The sequence below is a fragment of the Micrasema longulum genome, unplaced genomic scaffold (genome assembly GCF_059751315.1).
Source record: "Micrasema longulum isolate JH-2025_06_02 unplaced genomic scaffold, ASM5975131v1 h1tg000765l, whole genome shotgun sequence".
Taxonomy (NCBI): domain Eukaryota; kingdom Metazoa; phylum Arthropoda; class Insecta; order Trichoptera; family Brachycentridae; genus Micrasema; species Micrasema longulum.
The window spans coordinates 131,167-157,700 of record NW_028277959.1 but is presented as its reverse complement, the minus strand read 5'-3'; the positions used below and the strand labels follow the sequence as shown (position 1 = coordinate 157,700).

The 26,534-nt window shown below is 32.5% G+C and overlaps 1 long non-coding RNA gene across 1 annotated transcript; it reads left to right on the top strand.

The window, feature by feature from the left end:
- Positions 1–10,397: 10,397 nt before the first annotated feature.
- Positions 10,398–13,250, top strand: LOC148279108 (uncharacterized). Its single transcript, XR_015822982.1, has 2 exons — positions 10,398–11,677; positions 12,123–13,250. It is a non-coding gene; the product is annotated as an uncharacterized LOC148279108 (long non-coding RNA).
- The last annotated feature ends 13,284 nt before the right edge of the window (positions 13,251–26,534 follow it).

The window sequence follows — 26,534 nt, the reverse complement described above, 5'->3', positions numbered from 1 at the left end:
ATTTACGGTTTCCGACTAGACATTTTTTTATTATTTACAAATGAAACACTCAGATACGCATTGATAGCTAGTTTGTTATCTAGTAGCATTTTTATTTAAACAAACAATAAAATTATGCTGTGTTTTATGGAACCGTTGAAAATATTAAATATTCATAATTTTAAGGATGCAAAATGCAGTAATGTAAATAAAATATGTATTGGTATCTACAATTGTACACCGGAAAATAGTTTTCTAACTGGACTTATGCCAATGAAGAAAAAAAAATCTTATATTGCCTATTGAGACTGGGTAGTTGCTTCATATTTTAATTAGAATTATTAAATCTGGCGAACATTTCATCTTGCAAATAATTATTGCCTTACCATCAAGGTATATTAATGTACATTACAGAATGAATTAGTCTAGAAATAATTGGTGTTAGGTTTATTCCAATTTAATTGCTGTTCTCTATAATTTGGCAGGTTATGCTTATTGATTGACCCGTTTGTATTGTTAAATAATACACGGTTAGTCTACATATATATTACTCAGATTAGAAGCACAAACATAATTTATTCAGCCGTAAAAAGTAATAAGCAAACAATTTATTTCACTCGATTGACAATACTTAAAATAAAACAAATTTTAAAAAAAGTAAATCGATCTGTACAAGTTAAATAGAATCAAACCTTGCAAATCAAAACCAAAATATATGATATTGGACAATACCCACTGGACCGCAATAATAAATAGTATTACATTAGAAAGATATAAATACACACGTTTTATTATATATTATAAAGTAGTAAAATGTTTTATGAATAATATTCAAATCAGACCTTATTTCTTGTGCTGTAAAAACTTTACTTTGTTAAAAAACTGATATCGATAAATTTCATAACAAAAAAACAGCAATAAACGAGATGTATGTTCAAATAATAATAGAGTTTCTAGTGAAATATTTACCGCAGAAAATCAAAATGTTTGCTATCAAACAATTTATTCAACACGCTCATTCTTTATATATGCTTATACCTACATATTATGTTTGTTGGACAAAGGTAAATAAAATAAATCGTTTATATTCCCAGATGGATACTGTTTAACTTTTGTACCCACTACACCTCCATAGTACGAGTAATGTATATTAAATCATGATTAAAAATATTGACACGCAAATTATCAATAAGATTATTTATCAATAATTTGCGTGGGCGTCGATTATACGTATGTTCTATAATTTATTTAGAAAACATTGAATATTCAGTTAGATGGAACGCAACTTTTGTCTTTAAAAGATTTATAAACATGAAATAACTATTGTTAAAATGTACATGGAAATTCAAGATTGAGATTATTTTATGAGTTTTCCACCTCTGTTCATCTCTGTAAGACTGTACAGAAACAATTAAACACGAAGTCATAAACTATCCTCTGTCTATTTCCTTATAAGTTACTGGAGAAACAATCTTTTTCTGATTCTGTTAGGGGCCCAATGTAAAAAGAATCTAAATGTACCAAATTACCATTAAATTACAACTTACTTAAAATATATTTTTTGCATTATCGTTATCACAAAAACCCTTACGGATTATAATAAATAATTTGCCAGTGAGTGTTCTTCCATGTCCAGCGTCTTACTCGTGGCTATTTCGTGCTTGAATTATTTTTGTTATTCTCATATCCTTTTACAAACCGCGATATAAATGTAATTCGAAACTAAGACTTTTAAAATTGTTCTAGTCACTTTGAGCAATTTTTCATTCATGTGTAGACTATCCAAATATAGCTAAATAATTGTTTCTCACATCACACAAACCGTTTTTATAACTTTTTTAATGTTAATACCGACAACCATTCATTTCAGTAGTGAAAAATTCATTCGCTGCATCTATAAATGAAAAAACAAATATTTTGCCTAGAATTAAACGCATGATCAGATCTTATCTAAAAAAACAAGTATTACATATTTCTTAGGTAATCTAGTCTGCTATTTAAAACTAAATCTCTAATCTACATGGTCAAGAATACATGAGCTATTCTTAGCTCTGCGAGTTAAATTCTGTATTTCAATGTACTGACTTTTAATAATTAGTATTTCTACATGGTCTGTAAAACAAGTCACATGTTTTGGTATGATAATATAATTTGTTTTAAGAACCCTGGCGTTTCTAGTCTTTTTTAAAAATATGCATGTCGAATAATAATATATGTATGATAAGTGTGTCTCTTTTCTACCGCTTTCACATACCGCGCTTAGGAAATGAAGCAGTGAAAGCAGTTAAGATAATGGTGTCTCCCGCGGGTTGTGTATAGATGGATAAAGGGGGAAAAGTTCTGGCGCGATATACCGCGAATATAATAATTATAATCTCTCTTCCAATGGCCTTGCTGGAAGGTAGCCGAGAAGTCGACAGGAGTCGAGAGTTGACTCCTAGCAGTAATGGGAAATATGGCCACACCGTGCAGATTGTTAAACCGACTAACTCGCTAATGTTTCAACACTTTTAACTGCTGTTGTTTCAAACTCCGAAACGTTTCATTAGAGCATACTTTTAAAAATTACTCCCGTCTTGTGAACTGTAGAACTTTCAGCTTTAGTACATTAATAATGAAGTCAAGTGGTTTCATACCCCGATCTGTGTTTAAAATCCGGAGTGCATCCGACTTCCAATCTTACAGTAAATGCAGTGTGTTCTAAAAGCTTTGAATTGCAATTTTTATAAAAAAAACCGTCTATTAAGAAAGCTAATGAAAAAAAAAACCAACAATTTACTATTTTTTAGTCTACCTTGTAGTGCTAGACTAGTAAGCCCATATGACTAACATGCACGAGGTCTTGGATTTGTTTCTCAATAAGGTCATCAATAAGTCAAAATTAAGTAATGTTAAGAGCTACACTAAAAAACGCGAAAAAGTAGGATCATCTAGGATGGCATACAAGTAGACTGCCGCATACATCGAGCAAAATTAAAGATATTCGAGTCAAACAACATAGACCTAAAGTTCCGCAAGTAACTTGCTAAGACATGTATGGAGCATATTGATGATCGGCTGTGAGACATGGTTCCTTACCGAAATAGATAAAAAAAACTAGAGGCCTTTGAGATGCGGTGCTACAGGAGAATATTAGAAATATCCCAGAGAGACCACATCACTAATGATGAGGTTCTCAGTAGAACAGAAGAAGGGAGGCACCTAATCAAAACCATCTTACAGAGGCAAGCCTGATGGATTGGCCACATGGGCAATGAGGGTCTCCTGCGTGACATAATAGAGGTAATGCCCGAGGGCACAAATCGTAGAAATCGCTCCTGACACGAGTATTTAGAACAAGAGAACAAGGAATTGAACTGCGCCTCATATGCTGAGCTGAAGGTGGCTGCAGAGAATACAGCGCAGTGGAGGACGTGATACGCGACTTTGCTGCAAACCAATCCCCAGGATTGAGACTGCCAAGAAGATAAAGAACCTTGCCGCCATGTGTTGTAATGCAACAGTTTATCTTTTTACAAATTCTTATTACTGGAACATCCCGCCGAAATACGTTTTAACGTCTTAATTATCCTAGGAAATGTTCTCGTTCTTTTAGAAAAAAGAAGAGTTTAAAACTAGTAATCCTAGCGTGGTAAAGATCCACCTCTCTCGGTGGGCTGTTGAACAGTCCGATCATCCTTCGCGCAAGTATCGTTAACAGTGAATTGGTCCTGCAAACAGTTTGTGTTGCTAGTTGATTAATGCTTGAAATATTTATATTTTATTTCAAATAAACTTTTATTATGATTCGTTACGAAAAAAGCAAAAAAAAATTAAAAAATACGCATTTACATTGTGAAAAATCACTAAATAAATCTGCCCACCGGTTTCAGAACATAACTGTTCTTTTGTCAAGGCATAAAATTAGACACACAAACAAACAATCACGCCGTTTCCCCGTAAGCCGAACGCCACATCGCTCTATCTTTGCATACAGACTTCTTCTACATTCATACATCTTCTACACGCTCGCCGATTATTCCGACTTCCGTCTAAATTTAGGATTATAATTTCGCATAAACGAAATAAAGATCCAACGGGAGGTATTAATAATAGGCACTGCATTTTTTTTGTGTTTTTTGATTCTCGTCAAATCGCGTGAACAATAATTATTGTTAAAAAAATTACACCTAGAACTTAGCCTGAAGGTAATCTAATTTATAAGTTATAGATAGTTTATTTTAATTAAACGATTAGACTTCGATATTTTTTTAAGCCGGTTTTTAGCCAGTTTTGGTGACTTTTTAGAAGTTATTGATACAACTCGGTAGTAGATTTAAATTTATTAAAAACAACCTATCGCCATATCGGTCAAATAATGTGTTTAAAAAAACTATCCTTTATTATTAAAATGTATTTTTTAATGATTTTACACAATCATCACAATTTATAATAATTAACTTGGTAATTCACAAAGTTAGTGCTTTCAATATTTTTTTTTCTTATCAATAAATACAATTTTATTTTTTGCTTTAAAGTAAAGATGGTTAAAATAGTTTGGAATTCTCTGAAATTCTCGCTTTAATAGTGTTATTAGCTGTATGGTATCCTTGTTAGCAGATTGAGAAAAACGGGTAGCATTTATCTATCCCAACATGCACAAACTTTACACAATCTTCTCGAAGGAAATTTATTCAGATTAATTTTCCAACATCCGTCGCTAGAAACTTTCGTACTGTTGTTATAATTACAAAGTAATTGAACACGAGGTTCTTGTTTTATTATTCATTTTAATTTATAAAGTAAACTACAGTCTTATGGAAGTTTTGTTACGAAGAAATCGTTCAATTTTACAGGAAATAAATAAAAGCCACATAACCGTGAAAGCGCAAAAGTCCCAGTGAATCATAAATATATATTTGAATGAATTAGATACGAGTAGACGACGCAGCCTCAACAGAGAATAAGGAAAACGTAGGGAACGTTGAAGTCTAGGCATTTACAGAACTTCTAGTCATTGTCTGGTATGAGTGATCACATAACTAACTGAACATTAAAACCTAATAATATATAAGTAAGTATTTGTATGTGTCCGAGCGGATGAATAATGCAGTTCTGTGTGAAATAGAACCAGAATCCCGGACGACTGTTTTCGACTCGATGGCTGCTCTTAAGAAAAATCCTTAAAACGTAAATCGAGTGGAGAAACGTCCGCCTCGAAGTATGTTCGCTTACCACGCTTGAGATCCCTGGTTCGATTCTCGGAAGGTTGAGATTCTAAAGTTGGTTTTTCACTGAAGTATTTTATCGGGCCTAGATTGGAAGCTGAAGCGTAAGACTAATCACCTTATCTTCCTGCAACGTATGCGAGATGCGGTGTATTTGATTTTAAAATGCAGTGCCCTATACACCATGGGTTGCACCTAACGATTTGATGATAATGATATTTTTATGAAATTATTTTTTCCCTAACAATATCTTCGGCTTCGTTTCAACTATCTAAATTATATAACATTCATATATTACAAAAGAGATGAAGAACATTTTATAGAAGAGAATATATAAGTCTCTTGACCTGTTATTGGTTGATTTGAATATATTAATATTGATACCTTCCAAGGGGGTTGAATCCAGTTCTTGTCAACAAAAATTTAGACAAACTCAAAACATTGTAGAAAAATTATTTGTAACCGAGAAAGTTTAAAATTCAGTTTTTTTATTGAAATATTTGAACTTACTTATAATATTGTATTGAGTTTGACAGGATAATGTAAAAACGCCTTCATTCATCTGTTTTGTTATGAATTCATCAAACTTGTCACTATTGAATATTCCTATAAAATTATTTCTGTATACTAGAGGTAGACTACGGTTACTCCAAATATGATGAAATTAAGTTGTTGTTATCATTTCTAAATAAAAATTATCGTCCTCTATTACATGGTAAATAGCATTAACTTATAATTTTTTTAATAACAAAGATATTTTTTTAGGTTGAGGTTAAGGACAGTAAGAAAACATACAGTACTCGAGATTTTTGAAATGTTAATTTTTGGAATTTTTATCGATATGTCTTGGAAAACAAAGTTTTAAACATGTCATTGAAAAATACAAAATGTTTAAAGTATGAAAAATCACTAATTTGTCTTTTTTTAAAAGTTGGGTTTTTGGAGATAGAGTAATTTACCTACCTCTCGCATACAGATTTTAACTATGTGGTTATCAAAAATACTAATTATTATTATTATTTTGTTTCAGGTAAGATACACTTATTTAGAATAAAGGTGGTCTTCTAGAGATATATGTAAGTCATCCATTCTTACTGTGTTTTTCAATAGTCAGAAATATATTTTTTTTAAATGTATCTATACTATCAACTATATTTTGTAAAATATTTTCGTAAATGTAGAAATAAAAGCATGTGCTGCTCCAGTAACCATGGCCGATTTAACACTGGTCGTACAATACCACACGACAAGGTAAAATTAGAGTGGATTGATTTATATTTCAAAAATAATATTTAGTGGCTAATCTCAGGTAAAAATCCTGCAAAAGGAATTCTATTTGACATGAGTTGGCTTCATGGAGTACTTTACTGGCGTTTACCTGACATTTTATAAATAAAAATACAAAAAAAATAGAGAAAGAAGAGAAGTAGAGAGAAAAGAAGAAGAGAAGTCTAGGCATTTACAAGGCTCACGACCTGTTTATTGGCTAGTTTGAGCGGCCACTTCAATCAAATGCAGCGTATCTCGATCATCTGTTACATGAAGGTAAGGTGATCAGTCGTACGCTTTAGTTGCCAGTCTAGGAATAATGAATATTTATTCGCCATGTAATAAATACGCATCAAACATCAACCTCGTGTCTTCTGTCAATCTCCAACTGGGGCGGGGCTCCAACCCTCAACCAGCAAAATCCTACACACATAACTATTTTCCCCATTCACCTGGACACAGATAAATAATTAAACAAACAAACCATCACGCCGTTTCCCCGTAGGGGTAGGCAGAGAGGATAGAACACCATAACACTCTATCTTGGCATACAGACCTCGCTTCCTCTACATTCATACATCTTCTCATGCACGCACGCCGATTATTCCTACTTTTGACATGTCCATCTTCAAGTATTTGATGGACTTGATCGTGCCATGTCTTTCTCGGTCTTCCCCGTTTTCTGCATCCATCAACACTTGCATCGTAGATCCTTTTAGCCGTTATTTCGCTGTCCGTTCGCTCTACCTGTCCAAACCAACGCAGCACCCCTTTCTTGATTCTGTCGATAATGCATGTCTCAGCCTTACACACTTCACGGATCTCGACATTTGTGCACCTATCACACATCGTTTTACCACACATTCGCCTGAGGGATCGCATTTCGACAGCATTCAACCTACTTTCATAATCATTTTTCCAATTCCATACTTCGCTCCCATACATTAGAGTTGGCACTAGAACTCCTTTGTGAACTGCTAGTTTAGCCTCCTGGGATAAACATTTGTTAGCCAAAGTAGATTTTAGTGCACCGTGCACCCTGTTCCCGGCACTCACCCTCCTTTCAATATCTTTCTCAGCTTTTCCGTCCCTAGTAAACATACTTCCCAGGTACACAAATTCTTCTACCTGATTCAGAATACCGTTCACGCTGATCTCACATTTAGTTATATTTTCAAACCATCACTTTCGATTTATCAACATTCATAAGCAAATCGCTTTTCTTGCATACATCGTAGACTTTTGTTACCAAGAATTGAAGGTCTTCTTTGCTGCTTTATACTAATGAATATCAGACTCCCATTTATAATTTTATCGTTTTGACGATCGGACTGTACCAAACGGGTCCAAGTGTGTAAAACACGTCGTTAAAATGTAATGTAAAATATTTTGTTAAATATCACGTCCTTCCCGGGTTTTGTAAAGACGACCGCGAACGTTGAATCATCCCTATGTGTATGTTTGTTTGAATGTAACTTGATCAAATGTTACTGTTCTACTTAGAGCAAGCGCCATGGAACGACGAAATATTACACTCTACCTAACTAGAAATGAGATCCAAATAATTCGTTTTAGAAGTAAATCCCGAAAAGAAAGTCATATTTATTTCTCTCTTACTAATTCATTGGCTTTTTAAAAAAACACGTAAATTACGTTTTGAATTAAAATCAAAGTAGGTAATACTTTTTTTTATATCTGCGAAAGTTATTTGTGCAAAATCACTAAAATGATCAACAATATTTGGAGTCTATCCAATTTTATGGTTCTTCAACCAGAATATTTCATAGTCCCTGGACTTATCTTACCATGACACAAAAAATATCAAGATACGCTGCTATTGGTGTACCCATGCAGTGCACCATTAGGTGTGGAAAGGGAATGATGATGATGGTGATCCAAGTTTTTGTAGATAATAGCTGGATTTAACCCCTTTGGGAGTTGTTTATATTAATATTTTGAATTAAACAGAGTTATAAAACATTTTAAAGAAAATAATATATAAGTCCTGGATTTACAGGCGTTATGACCTGTTATTGGTTGCCTTAAGTGGCCACTTAATACATTGTGTAACATTCACCATACTGCCTATATTCCAACATTTATATTCATTCAATTCTTAATTAAATTAATATTTATAACTCCCAAGGGGGTTGCTGAAACACGTTATTGTCTAATAAAATTAGGATAGACTCAAAATATTGACCTTAAATTAAATGACCTGTTATTAGTTGGTTTAAGTAGCCACTTAACACATTGTGTAACATTCACCATTCTGCCTATATTCCAACATTTATATTCCTCCAATTCTTAATTAAATTAATATTTATAACTCCCAAGGGGGTTGCTGAAACACGTTATTGTCTAATAAAATTAGAATAGACTCAAAATATTGACCTTAAATTAAATGACCTGTTATTAGTTGCTTTAAGTAGCCACTTAACACATTGTGTAACATTCACCATTCTTCCTATATTCCAACATTTATATTGCTCCAATTCTTAATTAAATTAATATTTATAACTCCCAAGGGGGTTGCTGAAACACGTTATTGTCTAATAAAATTAGGATAGACTCAAAATATTGACCTTAAATTAAATGACCTGTTATTAGTTGCTTTAAGTAGCCACTTAACACATTGTGTAACATTCACCATTCTGCCTATATTCCAACATTTATATTCCTCCAATTCTTAATTAAATTAATATTTATAACTCCCAAGGGGGTTGCTGAAACACGTTATTGTCTAATAAAATTAGGATAGACTCAAAATATTGTTGATGAAACCAGCAAATCCAAGAAGAAGTATAAAAAATGACAAATATTTTCAGGCGTTCCGTATTTATGTAGGTGAAATAATTCGTTTTAAATGTCACCCGCATCAATAAAGGTTTCAATTCTTTAACTTCACAATGATCAAGAGGAAGAGTTAAAGAACTGTGGATATTTAATAGGCAGAATGGTGAATGTAACACAGTGTGTAAAGAGCTCTGGCTAGTTTAAGTTGCAACTTTACATACCGTGTAACATTCACCATTCTGTTTATGTTTAAACATCCACATTTCCTTAAGTCTTCCATCTGTTGATTTTTGAGAAGTAAAAGAGCTGAAACCTTTATCATGTGGGTGAGATTCATCCGGCAGAACCAATTCACCTACGAGGCAACGCCAATTTTCTATTTTTTACACTTCTTTTTTTTACTAGTAAGTTAATTCAACAACGCTTTGAGTATGTCCAAGTGTTTCTTGACTAGCTGGATTTCCTCACTAAGGAGTTATATAGATCTAAATTTGTGGAGGAAATTCAGCCAGTTTGCAAACAATTGGACATACTCAAAACATTGTTGAATGTACGAATAGTCGGCCTCGTGGCGTAATGGTCAGTGCGTTTGCCTACCATGCGAGAGGTCTCGGGTTCGATTCCCGACATGGTTGATATGAAATATTTACTTAAAAGGGTTTTTTTACACTACAATATTTCATAGTCCCTAGACTGGTACCTGAAGCATGAGACTGATCATCTTACATCATGTAACAAAAAAATGATCAAGTTGCGCTGCGATTGGTGTACCATGATGGGTGAATGATGATGATGGTGATGATGTATACTATCATAATTTATCTTAAAACGAAAATCAACCACAAATTACACTAATGTGGATTAACAATAAAAATAACTAAAATATTTATGTTATTTAATAAATAGGAAGAAAATACACGTACGTTTTTGTGTAGAAAAGTCAGACCGCCTTTCCTCTTAAGGTTTGTTGAAATGTCTATTGAGTTTTTATTTAACTTTATATATATATTGTATTTCTGTACGTGTGATGTCACTAAACTCCTACTAAAAGGCTTAACCGATTTACGTGCGGTTTTCAGAGAAATATAGATCTTTGGGCTGTTCGTGTTCGTAGAAATTAAAATCGTCAATCTTATATGTAAAAAAGAAGTAAGGAACATAAATGTTTTATTCATCGATCTACCAAGGTTGCATTTGTGGAGAATGCATTTACAAAAAAATGGAAAGATGTTGTTTTTGTTTACAAACTTCATTTGTTTTTTGTGGATCACAATTACATTATTTTCTTAAATTCTTTATAATTCATACCTATTTATTTCACTTTACTAGATTTTAGGTAATACCAAAGTAATATTAAATTCAATAATTAAAAAAAAATCGTATTCCTACATAAGTACACTCCTCTATTGGTGAGAGGACCGGAGTTTGACGTTTGCAAAAATATGCCATATTTGAAACAATATTTATTTTGTGTATCTATTGAATTCAATATTTGAATATTAACAATTTTTAGTTTTGGAATATAATCACAATCAAGTACCTAGGTGCTTATCGATAAAAGGTATTTTTCCAAGGAAAACCAACGTTCGGGCAGGACAACGTCTGTCGGGTCAGCTAGTTTTTTATATTTTCAGAGACAGAACAAAGAGAATCTTATTTATCGGTTGAATGCTGCTAACTCTATCGAACATATTTGTTTGCTTTTTGAATTTTCATCCAACGGCTATTTCAAATTCAAATTCTCCGCTGCATAAAATTTCCGAGCATTATTAACCAATACGAAGTTTCCTAAAATATGAATTTACCGCGCGTTAGCCTTAGTATGGAAGTTCGGTTTGTCCTTATGTTATATCTTTCATACCGTTATTTCTCAAACTATACTTAATCATCATCTAAAAATATCGACGCATGCTTTCAATAATAAAAAAAAACAGTTTTCCAGAATTTTTCTATACAATGACTGAGTTTCACCCCATAGGCCTTTATTCTCAAAATTAAATATTTAGCTGTTTTTGGGCCCCTGTGGGTCACGATTCGCATAAGTATTGGAAAATAGGTGCTATGCATGCATTTCATAAATAGGCGTTATTAAGTTTTTACTCAGAAACTATAAATATGTAGTTATTTTTATTGCTATACATATAATTCATTTATTCAAATGTGCAATACAGCACTACTACCAATTACAATGTACATATGTAGGTTAATTAATTAAGCATCTACAAAAACCAACTAAGATTGACATCTTACAACATGCATGGATAACATTTTAAATAAGGGAATATGGAAGTCAAGGCATTTACAGGGCTGTGACATGGCATATGGTGGTTTTATTTGCCGCTTTTCACTCTATGTATGATTAACTATTTTTTGTACGTTTAAACGTCCATATTCCATTAATTCTTCCATCTGTTAATATTCGATAAGTTTCAGAGCTGAAACCTTTATTGATGCGGGTGAGAATTATCTTATTGAATTATTTAATCTTCATCATCATTCCTTTCCGCACCTCATGGTGCATAGAGCACTGCATTTGTATCCCAATTATTTTGTAACATAAAGGTTTTACGCTTTAGGCGCCAGTCTAGGGACTATGGAATATTCTATTGAAAAAACACCCTTTGAAATAAATATTTCATATCAACCATGTCGGGAATCAAACCCATGACCTCTTGCATAGTAGGCAAACGCGCTGACCTGTACATCACGATGCCGACTAATTTTTTGTTTCTTCTACTAGGAAACAAACTTAAAAATCGTTGATTAAACCAACTAGTCTAAGGAGTATAAAAATTGAAAACAGTTTTCTGGCGTTGTCTATCATGTTTGTAAAATAAGTCAGCCAGATGAATCTCACTCGCGTTGATAAAGGTTTCAGCTTTTTAACTTCACAAAAATCAAGAGTTTGAAGAATTGAAAAAATATTGACGTTCAACATAGGGAGAATAGGGTGTAAAGTGGCCACTTAAACCTGTCAATAACAGGTCATTAGGCCTGCAAATACACATGCATAAATATTCCCTTCTCCAAAATGTTTTCCATCTCTGTTGTAATAATCAGATTTTCAAGAAAAAATCTATCTAGTAGTTGGAAAGAGCCATGCATCTTAAAAAAAATGCTAGTAAAAAGCTTGTGCTTGACTATTTTTATTTACACAAACATTCTTGCGTTACAATAATAAAAAAAATATAGTAGAACGTTACTTCGGTCCAACATCCTTTTATTTATTCATTTAATAGATTTACAAAATAGGTCTATATCCCCCAGGAACTATTAAAACAATAAAAAAACGAGGTGAGACTGAAAAGCTGGTAATAAAAGAAACAGATAAGGGTAAACGACTAACCGGGTCTGTACAAGATGCACCGACCAAATAAAGGAATTAAGAGGGCATGCGGTGTCAGAGCATTTTGATGAATAGGTATTTGAGCATAGTTTGTCTGTCACTCTCGCAGACGCCTCCTCGATACTGTGCGAAAAAGATAACTGAACGTCGGATTGATTATGCCTAACTAAAATCAACAAAATGTAGGCCTCGTATTCCAGATTTCCGCACCCGAAAACTGAACCGCCTTCCTTTTTTTTTTAAGAAAAAAAAATTTTTGTTTTTTTTTTGCGTTATTCAAAAATATTCATCATATTTGTATACCGTACGTCTGAAGGCGGCAGTTAAAACCGGTCATTTTTAGGGGTTTTGAGTAGTCCTAGCTCCCATAAAAATCAATTTATCATAAAAACTATGAGGACATGCTAATGGTACTCGTATTTAAATATTTATTGTGTGCAAAAAAACATTGCTCTTGTGCCATAATCATGGGTAGAAATACGGTATACGTTTGTATGAAAAAAAGGCAGACCGCGTTTCCTCTTAACGGGTCCTCAATGAAAAAAAAATACTGCTTTCAGCTTAACTTAGGACCGGGAGGAATGGAGGTGAGTCGAAAACACAGTCGTAATAGTGGCGTCACACTAATTCCTCATCTACCGAAAAATTAAAAACCACAAATTCGGGCAAAAAAATTATGGCCTCAGTGTTTTGGGACCGAAAGAACATCATTGTGGTCATATTTCTGCCTCAAGGACACACCATCAATGCACAACAATATTGTGAGAATCTAAAAAAAAAAAAAGGGCATTCAAAACAAAAGGAGGGGAAGCTGATGACAGAAGTGAGCTTGTTGCACGACAACGGCCGTCCTCACACAGCCTTAGCCACCAAAACGCACTTGGACTCATTTGGTTAGGATGTTTTGATAACCCCCGCATTCCCTTGTCTTGGCACCTTCAGATTATCATATTTTCATCTTCGTCAAGGAATTAAATTTTTAGGCAACGGTCAGGTGCAGAAAGCGGTTCTAAAGGTGGGGAAGGAGCTGGTGGGAGACCTTCGAGGAGGGCATAATAAAGCTTGTGCCATGACTCACCACATTTATAAACGAGATGGCGATAATGTGGAAAAATATTGAAAAAACACAGGATAAGTGTATCAACAATATCCTGTGTTTATTTTCACAAACATTTTTTCTAAAAAAAAATATAAAAATTTATTGCATAGTACTTTCTCTCTGAACATGTCTCGTATGTTTAAATGAACACTAACATTGCGGTTTTATTTTTCCCATAACAAATCAAATAATAAACTTAGGTTTTTGTTTTCTAATTGCTGGTAATCTCCTTTATGGCGTCTATTTTTTTCCGCTGGACTGCAATCCGTAATCCTGCTTGAAACAGCATTCGCCTTTTGACAGTTCGACTCTCAAATGAATCTCGAAGGTCAAATGCCAACTGGCTTGTGACGTAATACTATTACATTTGTGTATGTTATCATTAATATTGCTATTTTTTATTTAATACAATGCATTTTAAAACGTTTTTGCATCTGGTATTTATTTCCCATACTAATAAAATGAAAAGTCTTTGAAACCTAACGTATGTATGTTTAAAATATACATAGCAATGACTTCTAAACTATGAGAAGTAAAAAAAATAAACTTCAATTTTTAAATAATTGTCTTATTTTAAATAGTTTTTACAACTTTCAAATGTAATTCAGATTTTAGATTGTTAAGCTATATTGATTAATACATGGCTAAAGAATCTAGGTAGAAAGTACTAAAAATATTAAGGAAACTTGCAAGCGCTCAAGATTGGTATAAATAAAAATAGGACACAAATGCCGAACACTGTCAAAATGTAACGGAACGTCTGTTGATGTCTGTCAGTAGTCCGACTTCTCCCGAGTTAGTTTTCTGTGGTTTTCTTTTCAATAAGCTAATGCGGAGAAGCTCCTTAACGAGGCCACATCCGACTATTCCGCCAGATCCTCACACAATAGTTAGATCAGTTATAAAGAACAAACCTATTGCAGTAAATATAAGCCTCATCCCTTTTTTTAAAAAAAGTCTAGAACTATGTTTGAATAAAAAACATGTTTTTAAAAGAAACGGTAAAGAAAAGCATTCTATTATTTCTGTTCTGTTATCCCTTCGAAGAAACGAGGTGTAGTTAGTTAGTAATTTAGTCAAATATATGGACAGTTTGCTTGCATTCTGACGCACCATAGTTTAAGGGCCTTTTCAAAGGACTAAATACGGACAGTGTGCTATGTGTGCTACGGTAGCCATGTTTTTATATTACGGTACATAGTACATAGCACATTATTTTTATCCGTTTGTGGGATATTCGGAGGAAATAAGATTTAGCACATAGGTAAACTGAATTGACCTTCTTGTGAACTTCGTATGTTAAAACAAATTGTTCATCAATTTCGTTTTTGACGAAAATACTTAGGCGTATTTAAAACGTAAAAAAATAGTAGACCACGTTCAATAAACAAAGTAAGAATACGAGGATATCTTAATAGAGACGGACATTTTTTTGAGAATAAATTATAGAAAGCTACTGAAGCGTAAGGTTAGTTACACTTCTTTCATGTAACAAAAAGTGTTTGAGATCCCCTGTGATTAGAGCATCAATGCGCGATGCTTTGCACTATTTACACCTATGCATTTAGTGTGGATAAGGGTAAATAATAAAAAGAGCTAAAAGCTTTATTAAAATATTTTAATTCTGTTTTTTTGTATTATTATTTAATTCATGTTTTTTCATTGTTAAATCAGTCGAATGTGTGGTAAAAATATGTACGATAGATGCACAAATGTCGACATCCGTACATTATGCAATGCTGAGATAAGAATTATCGACTAAATCAAGAAAGGAGCTCTGCGTTGGTTTGGACATGTAGAGCGAATGGACAGCGAAAGAACGGCTAAAAATATTTGCGATGCGAATGTTGATGGGCGCAGAAATAGAAGAAGACCGAAAAAGACATGGCATGATCAAATCCTACAAATACTTGAAAAGGGACATGTTAAAAGTCAGAATAATCGGCGCGCGTGCATGAGAAGATGTGTGAATGTAGAGGAAGCGAGATCTGTATGCGTTCTATCCTCTATTCAGTACCTGTCAAAAAAAATCAAACAAGTGCAAAATATTGAATTAAAAGTATTTATGATTAATTATATTTTTATCGCGTATGAATACTTAAAATTCGGGCCGATTCGCGCGGAGGAGAATTTGAATGTGGACATTTGCAGTATAAAATATTCTTTGCGGAGTCCCGTATTCTGTTGTCTGTCGTCCTGTGAACGAGAGGGTTATTAAATATTTGTTAGGTCTCCTCCAGAAATCCTTACAAACACATCCCTACTTTCCTCTTCGTTCCACGCGCACTCACACGCGGCTGTTCTCTGTTCACCGCTCACTAAATACAATTTAAAAGTAGGTGGGTATATCGATGTTTAAATTTTAAACTGCAGTTTGAAGAAGTTAATTTAAACTTTTATTTTTAAAGATGTTTCGGGATAAAGGCCAACGGCTTACGGGAATTTTTAATTAATTTCATGTAATTTTTATTACAGGCCTGAATGAAAGGCAGCGGCGAGAAGATTACAAATTCATAAATAAGTAAATTTTGTTATTGATTGGTATTTTTTAACACTTTCATAGTAAAATATTTCATAGTCCCTGGACTGACGCCTGAAACGTAATACTGCTCATCTTAATTATAATAATATTTATGATTTATATAGCGCCATTTTGTGAAAAACTGCCTCAGGGGTTAACTAAGATAACATTGCATATTTATTTTCTGATTTTAAATCCAGAATTGAGGGTATAATAAACTTGAGATTATAGTTGAGATCTGAAGTGATTAGACTGTCGATGATTCGCTACTGTGGAGGGGATGAGGAAGTTCAGTGATTTTATTTGATAAAAGACTATTAAACTAAGTAAAAAAAAAAATTATGTATCGTATAACCTGCGCTATGATTTTTTAAAGTTTTGCATTTTTGAAATTACTCCACGCGTGACGTCCGCTTTTTCTCGGTCAGTTCTGCCGATTGGTCCGTTGACGATAAGTAAATCTAGTGACGTCGCTCAAAATAGTTTGTCTTTATAAAAATATGTATATTTTTTTGTACATTTTCAATTTTATTTTTTGCCGTATAATTTAATGCTCTAATTTTTACAGCGCGTTAGAAAATATTTATTGTATTAAATTTCTCGTAGGGCTAAGTTCCTCATTGGTTTCAGGCAGAGAGGCCGGCAATGGCAAAAGCATGATCTCCGAACGTAGTGTTTGGGCAGCGTCGGATTTCGACTTTTCGTCTGGCTGATACAAAAAATGATAAAATGTTTTTATTTTTCATTTTTTCCTTACGAGATATGTAAAATGTATATTTTAAAAATGTATCTTTTTACAAAATATTTTCAATAAATAAAAAAAATAAATTAACAAAACGTAATGTTATAAAAATATATCGTAACAAGACGGGGGGTGATTTGTTTCAATTATAATTTATTTCGGATAATTAAGTATACGGGAACATCAACATTTTTTCCAAGTAATTAGTTGCTATTGATTACAAATACAATTGGACATTTTTTTGGTTTTATTTTCTGAAGAATATATATATTTTTTTAGTTGAGTACGAAAAAAAAAATTTTTTAGTTACGTACGAAAAAAATATTTCGTCAGGTTCGTGCGAATGTTAGGATTTTGCAAAAGCTCGTAAATTACTTGTCACAGATAAAAACAATGATAATCAATTACATTATTTAATTGCTCATCTGCATTTTTATTAAAAATTTTATGTTCTTTTGTGTTTATGTTTCCAAATAATATTTTATAAATGTATAAAATATGTATACAACTTGAACGATTGCGTATGTACAATGTTCCGACTGAACACAGATTTATCTAGCGAGCTGGATCATAAAAATAATTATTAGCTATGTACTTGTGTCATAATGTGTTATTTTAATTAAAATTAGTTGGTGTTTATTAAATTATTAATTGAATTAATAAACAAGTGAATAAATTTTGAGATATTTTCTGCCATGGGTATTTGATTTATAGCTGCATTACCCTTCGTATTTAAATATTTTATACAAGTAATATTCCAAAGAGGTTTTGACAAAAAAATCATTTAGGTATAAGTAAACTATATGTTTGTAGATTTATGTACACATATCTTATTGTTCAGACTTAGAAAGGACAAAAACAAAATACGAGAAAATAATAATGTTTAAAACAACATGACAAATAAAAATACAACAAAAAAACATTATTTTGGTACTCATTTTTGCGACAATTTCAGATTTGTGGCTTTGCATGTGCCTGACGTGATTATGCAATTCTTCTTATTATATAATCACGTCATATTATTTCAAATTATATAACTTGGGATGTTTTGTCAGGAAAACCTTACATCCTTTGAGATTTTACGTAACTAAATATTGGGTAATAATTAACGACCGACCGAAACAAGATTTTCACCCGAAACCGAATTTCAGCTTCAGTTCTAGTTTCGGCCAGAACCGAAACTTACTTAAGTATGTTTTCAGGCGTTGCCTAGTATGTGAAATAATTCGAACATATGAATCTCTTTACAACAATAAAGGTTTCTGTTCTTTAACTTCAATAGAATCAACAGATGGAAGATTTGAAGAAATATGAATGTTCAAATATAGGCAAAATGGTGAATATAAGCGTTCTTATGATTGACCCAAATATTTCAATTCTGGTGGCCATTTTAAACGAATTATAAATAACTCACTATTAGAAAATGGAAATCAAGTTGAAGTCGAGTGGGGTTTAAACCTCGGACCTCTGATCCGTGAGTCCGCAACACTAGTCACGGGACCACAACTCGATACTTAAACCAGTCAATGACCGGTCATAAGCCCTGTAAATGCCGACACTTATATATTCCCTTCTCTAAAACGTTCTCCATTCCTGTTGTATTTTTAATATATTTTTTTAAAAGTTTAGTAAGTTAAAAGTCACATAAAAAAGGCGAAAAAATTAAGCGTTTTTATTGTTAAGCCTTACGAATTCATTTAAATAATTGTTAGTAAATTAAAGGCGTAAATTAATCAGTAAATTTGTTAATTTTTAGCATTTTTTGGTTCGTTATTATATTTTACATTTAACTAATATGTAACAGTTCTTCAATGTAAGCTATAGGAACTTTAACTATTTAACTATAAAGGAATTACAAAAATGTTAATATGGAAGATCTCAGAACTACTAATTGTAGTCGCCAAATCACAAAATCAGTATAGTTTTTATTTTTTATGTTAGACAATGTCAATAACTAATTATTTTACTGAACAACAATTCAATATCTCTAATTGTCCTATTTTTTATATTAATATGGACAGTAATGTAATTTATATTTGGGAGACTTCCATAAAAAATAACGCAATCCGACACATCCCGACTGCAGGTTTCGACTGAGGCGAAACCGAAACCGCGGCCGACACTAGTTTTATTGGACGACACTGGCGGAAACCGAAACTTTGATCGGTCACTAATAAAGACGTTCTACCTATATTGGCTTAGTTTTTTGTTTGAAAAACAAAGAAAATAGATTTGGAAGGAATCGCAAAAATTCAAAATATTCCCTTTAATGTGCTTGCACGTGAAATGTATCTTCAGAGAAATAATTCGCAAGAAAAGCCCTTTCGCTCTACTGCATAGAACAATAGCGTTTCAAATTTTTGGTTCGGCTTTAGGTTTGACAACAAACGTGTAGCGAACGGTTTCGGTTTGCGCTTGCAACACTCGAACTGAGTACCAAAGGTTTTGCTGTCGCTAACTTCGTGATTGATAATCATTGAATATTTTTGGGCGACTCTATAAGCGGGAGCGAATTTTCACATCGAGGTAAGCTGATCAGCCTTTCACGCCAGTCCAGGAGCAAAAAAAATTTGCAGTTAAAAAAACTTTTTTTTTTTAAGCCTCTATTTAGAGGCTTGTCAGCAGGCGGGATAAAGGGCATATGTAAGCAAGTAATGAAAAATACACCGCAACCACGACGCCAGTTTCACAGTTGGCCGTCCTACCAACTGCGCCAAGGCGCCTGTCAATTAAAAAAAATTCATCATTCACGTCCATGCTGCCAGGAATCGGTGTCAGAATCTCTCGAACGCGTCATACACTACACAAAGAGGCGAACTTATCCCCACTCGATTTCCCAATTCCAAATATTTTACCTGAGAGCAGTTATCGTGTAGAAAACACTCGTTCAAGGTTCTTGTTCTATTTCACATACATAACTGTATTTTTCACCCGCATGGACACAGAGACTCCGATTCAGTTGGGATATATTTCTAGGAATTTATGTTCAGAAAAGTAAATCCAACGAGAGTTTACTTTTTTTTGCTGGTAAGCCTTTGATACCTAGGTACACTAGCTCTGATCCTCAGATCTTCAATTATTCAGTTTTAAATTCATGCAAGACAACTTATTTTGATAGGAAGGTTTTACTGACTCAACTCTGAGGTCCATTACGGACGATCGTAAAAATCCACACGGCACGATAAAAATACGTAGGGTGGATTGATTTGAATTTAATATATATATATTTACATTCATTTTAAGGCAGGCAAACGCGCTAATCTGTAAACAATGAGGCCGAATAATCTTCATTTGATTTTATTTTACAGGATTTTTGCCTTTAGGTAGCGAATAAATAAATGACAAAAAAAAGATAAATATAAATCCGCCCTAATTTTACTGTGTAATGTAGATCTGAACGATATGTGTTTAATAGTCTTTATGATAAGAAAATTCGGGACAAAATACCTGATATAATAAATAAAATACATTGCGCCAAAAAAATATTAAAACACGAAATTACAATATGGTTAGTAATTTTTGGGGAAGGAGAGAAAGATAATGTTTTTGAGGAGAAATTATGGACGTCTAGGTATTTACGGGCTTAAGTTTTGTCTTTGACTGGTTTATGTCACTTTACAGACTATGTAACTGCCCTTCGTGAGGCGACCTTTATGGTTTAATTGCTAAGATACTTGACCTACGCACTGAAAGTTCAGAGTTCGATTCCGAATGAGAACATTAACATAAAATGTGATTTTTCATAAGCCTGGGTGTTTTATGCAATAATTCACCGCTGTAATTAGGCCTCCTGGCCTATTGTGGAGCAAAAATAGTGCTAATTTGGTTGAATATTTTGATTCACGTAAAGTTAAAGAGTTAGTGAATAGATCATTTTAAATTAATTTTTTTTATCAGTTACAGAAAATAAAACTTTAATATTTATTTCAGTAAACTTTATTTATTACTTAAAACAATGCACTTTTTACTTTCTAAGAACTTATTTGTAAACACATATGTGGCAGAAATGTAAATTATAATATGGAAGTTTTTCCGAGGAGATTTAAGCGATCACATTACATATAGTAATATTCATAATTCTGCTTATATTATGAGATTATATTATTTTATTTGTATATATATATATATATCTTGTTTATATTATTATGAAACAAACCTTTTTTTCAATTCATCTGTCTTAAGATTTTATAAAGTAAAAAAGCTGAAACCTTTATAAAAGGGGTTGATATTTATCGGAATTATTTTACATACTAGGCAAAACATAAAGATACTTTTGAAATTTTTGAAATAACTGTCTGCTTCTTTCTAATTTAAATGCCGAAATAAATGGCTTTTGTAATTTTTACTAAATTTGTATTTATTCTTTTTTCATTTTTTTATTTATTTATAATGGACAGGTTGTTAAATGACCCCTTTTGGATTGGTGCATAAAAAAATTCTTAAAGATATGCAAAATATTTTCAAAAGAACATTAAACTTAATTTAAACTACAAAATATTTAGACATAATAATTTCTCAGAGCGACAACACATTTCCTTTTCGGTAAGTTTTATCTATTGAAAAGTAAGCTAATTATTTAGTTTTTTTTATGACTGTCTTTACTGTAGAAATACATTAACCGAGGTGTTTTAGGACACTTAAGTGCGTGTGATAATAAAATACTGAAGAAAAATGACGCATTTTCATTTGAACAACTTTTAAAATTGTAAAATAAAAACTCGATGTTTACAATATTTTTTTCACCTTAAAAACTTGTAAAAAATTCATCAGAAAAGCTTTCAAAATAAAACAGTTTTTGGTTGAACATAAATAAAAAAATACTACTTTTATTTTTATTTTTCGTTTTGCATCCATGTGTTTTTTTACATGTTTTATTCTTCGACAAAAACAGAATGAGTTGAAATTTTAGAGCTACGTTTGTAAAAAATACAAAAAAAAATGTAAATCGAATAAATTCTGAAAATGGAAATTAATATATTTGCCAAACTAGAATGGATCTTTAACAAGTTTTTAATTTACATGACCTAAAGTAAATCTCAAATGCTTTCTATTTGTCAAACAAAAAATAGCTTTCAAGTCTTATTACATACCAATTCATAACAAATGGTTAGTATCAAATCTTAAAACTGGTTTTCAATATTTTTGTATTAATAAAAAATTAAAACAGGGATTTGCTTTTTGATTAAAATAGCAAAAAAACTTTATTAAGTAATTATTCAAATGTATTTTTATGGATCGATTTTGGCAGAGTATATTTCATCATTTTGTGGAAAATGAGGCACCTAATAAAAAAATATTAGATTTTGATTTTGAACCAGCAGTTTTATGCTGAGGCGCCATTATAACATAACATATTATAAAATGATTCATTTTATTTGATCTCATTTATGCAAAAATTAATTCGATTGTTGTCTTTTTTTTTCTTTCTTTGCTTACGAGTTGATTATTTATAAACATTTTTGTTTTGTATTTTATTAACATACTACAACAGAAATGGAGAACATTTTAGAGAAGGGATTTACAAGACTTATAACCTGTCATTGGCTGGTTTAAATGGCCATTTTATACATTGTGTAACATTCCCCATTCTGCGTATAAGGGGCCACCTAAACCAGCCAATGACAGGTCATAAGCCCTGTAGATGCCTAGACTTCTATATTACCTTCTCTGAAATGTTCTTAATCTCTGTTGTAATATGTTAATATTAACAGATCCTTGGAGGGTTGAATCAAGTTCTTGTCTACGAAAATTTGAAAATTTTAGTTTTAATTTTTCAGGAAGTTTTTATTTTTTTTAATGTTTATTATATATTTTACATATCATATCAGTTATCTTTACATTATTGTATGGAAATTAAATCTGTTTTTATTTTTATATAGTAGTATTGGCTCTGTACCATTTAGCCATTTTACTGAAATAAAAATAATTGTTATTTGTATCGTTATTATGAAAAAGCAACATATTCATACATAACCGGCGGGGTATCGGTCTTATATTTTGTAAAACATTTTTCAGTTTACAAAAGGACAATTATTCAAAAAAGACTCATTTATCATAACTGTGAGGGATAAAAAGCCCGTCTTCTGTCGGACATACATACGTAAGACGTAAGACCTACTCACCGCAACCCTTCCATTTACTCAGATACATAAACTAGCTACCTACTTCCGAATTCCGCGTATTTATACGTGTTCTTCCTCTCTCCTCTTGCTCCCACTATGTTATCTGACTCGCAGGAGTACGGCAAGAAATAAATACACCCCCAATAAATATTAAATCGGGTATTTGCATTCGGGTAGCATCTGGCGGATCGGGGAAGAATCAAAATCACAAGTTACGTTCGGTACCCGCAGGCTCGCGGTTGCGAATATTTTAATGCACGGGAAAATACCTCTTCCGTCTGCGGCGCGCCGAGCCGCCGACAGCTAAAATCGCCGAGCAGCTGTCGTAAAGCGAACTATAAAATTCGCCGTTGTGCAAAAACGTGGTAGCAAATTTACTCGCTAGATGGCTATAGTGAAGTTGATTGTGAATAAAATATGTGCTATGGCGGTTCGGTTTACAAAACAGTTTTCGATATAATATATCACAAATAGATGGGCGCAGTTTAGGCAAAACGAAAATAAATAAATAAGACATGTATCTCAACAGAGACAAAAAGTATTTTTTAAAGCTAATTCATACGTCTAGATATTCATAGATCTTTCGGTCCGTTCACAGGCTGGTATAAGGCTGTATCAGCTAGTTTGATAAAAGGTAAGGAAATCATTCAATTTTTACATTTTGTAACTCCGTTCTTTCAAAATCGCGCTTTAAAAAATCAACGTTAGGTAAAAACGATTTTTTTCCAAGGCAATATTTCTGATAAAAAATATTATTAATTGTCTCATGTAACCAAAATACTATTTATGTACTTTAATTTACGCTCTTTGGAATTTTTAGTAAATTTTGGTAGGTACAATAGGAATTATGAAAAAAACATGAAGGTATAATTTAACCAAGAACTTACAAAACATACCACAAAATTTTAGTGATTTAAAATGCTTGTTTTTTTAAATTTATTTCAACAGAGAGGGAAAAAGTTTTCGAGAAGAAATTTGGAAGTCTAGGCATTTACAGGGCTTATGACCTGTCATTGGCTGGTTTAAGTGGCCACTTTACACACTGTGTAACGTTCAGTTTCAGCTCTTTCACTTCACAAAAGTCAACAGATGGAAGAGTTGAGGAAATGTGGATGTTCAAACATGGGCAGAATGGTGAATGTTACACAGTGTGTAAAGTGGCCACTTAAACCAGCCAATGACAGGTCATAAGCCCTGTAAATGCCTAGACTTCCAAATTTCTTCTCGAAAACTTTTTCCCTCTCTGTTGAAATAAATTTAAATATGAACAACTCCCTAGGGAGGAAATCCAGCCAGTCTGCAAGCATTTGGACATAATCAAACATTGTTAAAATGCTTGTATTTCTTTTCAAAAACAATAATTTATGATTTTCTTACATCACTTTTTTATTCAATTGTTTTCATTTAATTTCAAATTCAAATTATGATATTTAATAAGCTCAAATATTTATCACAAATTTTAATTAAATACTTCGTCTTTGTGTATCCGCGTGGCCTAAATTTCAAGAGGCATAATCTGGCGGTCGAAAAATAACAATATTTTAGTTATATGAGCACATTTTTTTATCAGAAATACCTTAGAAAACAATTGTTTCTATCTACTTAATGTACATTTACTTAATTTTTAAACGGTTCTTCATTAATCGCAATTTTAAAATGGCAAAATCATATGATTTATTTACTTTTTAATTTTTTTTTAATTATGCTGGACCCCGACATAAAGGCGTCTGTCAGTTGCAATGCATATAAGGAGATAGTGGAGCAGGTGAATAAAATTTAGACCCTTTTATATCCTGAAAATTCTTTCTTCGACTATCGTCTGTTTCTAATATAATTTTAGTTATGATAGTTTTTTCAATTTTTAAAATTTTTTATCGCCATTAGTATTTACATTAATGCAAATGAAAATAGTAATACCAATATGTATGTTTTGTAATTAATATTTATGCTTCAATTTTTATTATTATTAAAAAGTTTTCTGTTTTATTATGTTTTTTTAATATTATTATTGTTTTAAATCGTTTAAGCAATATTTAATAAGGAAAAAAACACATGTAACAAAATAAGGTCCTGCCAAAACAGGAAATTCCTGGCTAGTCGAGACCTGGAACAATGAACCTATGTACATTATAAAACGGATAAATAAATCTTGCTGTCATGTACCTGATACATAATCGATACAAGCTGCAGTAAGTCGGTGTACCAGTGAACCACAGCAGCGCCCTACGCACTGGGTAACGATGATGAAGTACCTGTCCGGTGATCTCTCGCCTCTGCTAGTCCCTAGTGTAAAATGCAATCAGCTCGTATCAGCCAATAAATCGCCGAGATCAGATCGCACTACAGCATCGCGATGAATTCATTTTGGCGCCCGTGCTTCCTTTGTGTGGCCCTCAATGGCAGCCATGAACAACGGGTGCGCCGGCTCTGGACAATGACACTGGGCCCGTGCAATAACAGGGCCGGCCTTGGGCTATTATTTACGGGAGTGGCTGCCTTCATTCCAAAATATGGCGACAGGTAACCCGGGCAACTGCCGACACCATAAAAAGTTTATTTTGGGATACCGTTTTATGCATCAAACAGTAAATGTTTTGTAAAAATAATAGTATCAATGTTTAGGGCTGTGGTCCCGTGGCTAGTGTCGCGGTCTCACGGATCGGAGGTCCGAGGTTCGCACCCCGCTCTACCGCAACTTGGCTCCCATTTTGTAGTAATTAATTACAACTCGTTGAGAATAAATCCCAAAATTGAAATATTTAGGTAAGTAAATCATACGAACGCAAATTTGTCTTTAACCTTTTTTTTAAACACTTTTGCTCATTGTATTCGATTCATAATATGTAACTTTTTATTTAATTTTATTTCAAATCAATTTATAAACCCTTACGTAGTAGGTATTTCAGAGAAATTTAATACCCAATATTTTACAATTAAATAACTTTATTTTTTTAATTTAACAACCAACTAGTTTCGCCAAAATACTATGCCTTCTTAAGACAATTTTTTAGTATTACCTAAGTCCCCAATTAAGCTGTAGTAACTCCTGGGAATATAATTAATTTGTATTAGACTTTGTAATAGACTTTGTATTGTGTGATTAATTAATAAACAAAACATATAAAGAACAAGGATAAATACTTTATTTACATGAATTAACTGAGAACCGGTTTCAATCAATAATATTTAATCATGAAGTTTCCAACTCAAATCTCTTACAATCAAAAAATATTTTCTTTTTGAAATACGCCTACGGTCTTCCGAAATATTATCTAGGTGCAATAAAGTGAATATAATATTTTATTGCTTTAAATGGTTATAAAACTAGGATTATTATTAAACCATGAAATTATCAGAGGTTGGGAATCCAAAGAAAAAAACCTGAAAATATTTAATATTCACAAAGTAAAACATTATTTTAATAAAAGCCGTGTCGAAAATTTTATAATTTGC